Source organism: Octodon degus, unplaced genomic scaffold, assembly GCF_000260255.1.
Source record: "Octodon degus isolate 3935 unplaced genomic scaffold, OctDeg1.0 scaffold00002, whole genome shotgun sequence".
Lineage (NCBI taxonomy): Eukaryota > Metazoa > Chordata > Mammalia > Rodentia > Octodontidae > Octodon > Octodon degus.
Genome location: NW_004524578.1, coordinates 14,420,856 through 14,424,725, shown reverse-complemented (window position 1 = coordinate 14,424,725; position 3,870 = coordinate 14,420,856). Strand labels below are relative to the sequence as shown.

The 3,870-nt window shown below is 40.5% G+C and overlaps 1 protein-coding gene across 1 annotated transcript in view; it reads left to right on the top strand.

The window, feature by feature from the left end:
• Sv2b (synaptic vesicle glycoprotein 2B) overlaps nt 1-3,870 on the top strand; it is a 241,076-nt gene that overhangs the window by 441 nt on the left and 236,765 nt on the right. The window lies entirely within an intron of this gene.

The window sequence follows — 3,870 nt, the reverse complement described above, 5'->3', positions numbered from 1 at the left end:
CTCTCTCTCTCTCTCTCTCTCTCTCTCTCTCTCTCTCTCTCTCTCTCTTCCCCCCCTCTCTCTCAGAGAGAGTCAATACTGTGATTTAATCTAGGGCTTTTGCACTGAGACATCTTCTCAGCACTCATTAAAAAAAATTACAATTTTGAGATAGCATCTCACTAACTTGCTAAGTCATCCAGGCTGCACTGGAAGTTATAATCCTCCTGCCTCAGGTTCCCACTGTGCTATGATTGAATCAATTTCTGTTGCAAAGTAATTTTTCTTAGATTTGGGATTCTTAATGTGCTATAGCCACCGGACCAGGAATTACTTACTGGAATTACTGTCCTGGTTAACCTGGAGTCAGTTGTGGGTCACTCCTGAGGTTCACATTTTTCTCCTAAACTTCACAGTGCTTGGTGTGGTAGCACACATCTATAATCCCAGTACTTGAGAAGTGGAGGCAAGAGGATCCCCATGAGTTTGAGGCCAGGCTGGGCTACATTGTGAGTTCAAGGTTAGCTTCAACTACACAGCAAGACCCTGTCTCAAAGAACTAAATCAATCCCCTCTCAACCTTCACTGCCCAGAGGGTGACTGCAGGTACATCGCCTGTGCATCCTTCTCCAGGTCCCATGATGAACTTGCCTTCATTCATGGTATCATTAAAACATCACCTCTTCTCAAAGACCTGTGGGACAGGCTTGTCTTTCCCGTGCTACCTCTAACCTATATGGGCTTAGTAGTGTTTCTAGGGGTGCAGACTTTCATGCCAGCTGTCTCAGTTTCTGAAGTGTGTGACTCTGGAACATTTGTTTACCCACTTAGTATTCTCCTAAGGAAAGAGTCCTTGCCTTAGGAGAGCTGCTAGGAAGGTGAAATAAATTAGAATACGTGAGCAGCTTAGCATAATTCCTGGTACAGAGTAAGCACTCAATCATGTTAACTACTGTATGTTATGTGTATATTTACTGCCAAGACTATCCTGCCAGGGGTCAGAGAACAGAGGCTCAGGGACGAGGACCCCTGGCCAGGCCACCACAGTCGGCACACTTCCTGTTGCAACCATGTGGCCTTCTCCATGCCGGCAGACTCCAGAGATCTCAAGTGCTGACCTATGAAGGCTGTAAATATATTTTCTCTTTGTATATGTTATAGGATTTCATATCTAGTAATTTTTGTGTTTCCAGTGCATAGAGTGAATAAAAACTCATTAATTGAAGAAACGCTACAGAGAAGGAATAAATATCTTTTTTTTCATACTGGGAACTGAACTCAGGACCTTGGACTTGCCAGGCAAGCACTTATGCCACTGGGCTATGTCCTCAGCTGCATAAATATCTTGAAGGAAGCGATTCTCATGGAGAACTCGAGTGGAAATGGCGTGGTCATCAGCTTTGTTAGAGGAGGTAGGATCTCAGCAGGAACTTGAATGATAAATTGACGCTTTACAGTCAAAGACTGGAAACAGCATTGGCACTAGGTCTTATGCATGTAAATCTATAAAGAGAAAAACCAGTACAAGATATTTGAGGGAATGTAGACCAATTTACCTGAAATGGAAGGTATGGATATAGATGTGAGAGAGAAAAGACAGGGTGATGAGTTTGGGACAAAACTACACGTGGAAGGCCCTGGATGATGTGAAGGATTTTGTGCAGAGTTCGAGCTTTGGAATCATACCATGACCTGGCTCTTGCCTCTGCCACTTATTGGGTATGTGGACTTGAGCCATCTGATGGCTCTAAACTAGTTTTCTATCTCTCAATCAACCTATGTACATCACTTGCAATGTTATTGAGCTTAGCAAAAATACACATAATAAGCCTGTCAGAAAGGTACCTGTTATACTGGCAAGTGGTGTTAAAAGCTTTTTGTATACAAGAGCATGGAATCTGAACACCATGTGATGGCAGCATAATTGAAACATCAAAATTTATAGAGTGATAAAATTCATGAAATGAACCAGCAAGTCCATTAGACATCATCAGTGCTTGGAAGACACTGCCTTCCTTGCTTGGCTGGGAAGCAAAAGAAGGAATGGAAGGATTTCACATCTTCAGCTGAGACCGTAGATTCCTGTTTTCCTCATCCAGACTTAGTTGTATAAATCTTTCAAACAGACCATCACCTTATCTATAGAATTATTTAGTGTAGCTGCAGTAGCAGGCCACAGTTTTCTCCCCACAAACCAATCACTAGAATTTTTTTCTGAGTCAATTCACAGGTTAGGTTTTACATGCTCAGGTCTGAAATTGCTCTCTGCCAGTACATGAAGTGGAAGAGACGCTGATTCTTTTCATCTTATTTTTCGTCTGGTATAACTACAGGAGGAGTTTTCTTATTATCACATTATTATTAGTCAAAGGCTCACACACCAGAGTGCTTCAGAATATGCTGGTTTCCACACCAGCTTCATTAACCACATGTTTGCAGCTAGAGACCAACAGCTGAGGCCAGAGGACCTGCCTGGTATGTGGTCCTGAGGATTTTCTCACCTGCTCTCTAATTGTCTTCGTTTCTGCTGTTCTAAGTAAGGAGTTTAGGGAGTCACTGTATTTGCAATCCAAAAATGAAAACATAAAGCAAAGTTCTCCATTCCCACCCTGAATATTCGTATGCAGTGAATTGTCCTGATGAACAATAACCTTCTTGGAGAGGTTAACAGAAAATTTAAGTTTTCTCTCATGTTTATTTAAGAAAATAGAGACAAAAAAGGCTTTTGACAAAAAGGCTTTTGACAAACTAGGGTTTGTCCTTTGGGTCTTGAGGAATAGGAAAAGGTAATGTAATTTCTACAGAAGAATTTTGGTGAGTGATATGCCTTGAATTTAAAGTACGCATTTATCTGATTCAAAGTATACCTCAAAAGAATATTTAAAAAATGATCTTCCTTTCAGATTTTTGGTTAGAAATTAGGATTAGCATTTCTTTTCCTATTGAGGAAAGGGTGTTCTCAACTGCTGGAGTCAATAGATCTTAGCAGTCTTGATTACCCTGGTTTGGGAATGAGATAAATTAATCTCCAGCTCCATTGCTTACTATTATACGATCTTCAGAAAGTCACATAACTTGCTGGGAAATGCTATCTACCTCATAAAAATGCAAGGATTAAAGAGCCAGCAAATTGATTTCTGAGACTTGTTAATATTTAAGAGGTAGTTGCGAACCATTTATTTTATGTATCACGTAGGAAAACATGGGTAAATTATAGAAATCGCGTTTTGAAAGATACCAGAGGGCAGTGACAGCCAAAAGGACTCGACACAGCAATCCTTCCAAGGAAGGAGCTGCTATTATTCCTTTCATTCTTCTGGAGATTTGTTGAAGCTGAGTAGATATTGCCGATCAAGACGGCTATATGAAGAGGGACAGTTTCAAATGCAGGAAAACCATGGAGCTCTAGAAGAACATGTGGCATGATGCAGTAGTTTAAAACTGAGAGAAAAGCTAGATGGTGGTGCATGCCTGTAGTCCCAGAACTCTGTAAACAGACGCAGGAGGCCTCTATTCCAGACCAGCCTGGGCTATACAGTGAGTTCAAGACCAGGTTGAATAGTGAGATCTTGTCTCAAAAAACTAAAACCGAACCAAAATAAAATGCCTACCAACCAACCAACCAACCAACCAACCAACCAACCAACCAACCAAGAGAAGCTCTAAATGTACAGTCAGTTTTTCTGAATGCTATTTGCTGAATGCTGACGAGTTGAAGCGTATTAGAAACTGGGTTCCATACTGCAAAGTTTACAATTCTTAGGAGAAAAATTCTCCCAGGAGGACATGTCCTGTGATAAACACAATGAAATTGGTGAAGGTTTGGACTCACCTGGAAAAAAAAAAAAAAAAAAAAAAAAAAAAAAAAAAAAAAAAAAAAAAAAAAAAAAA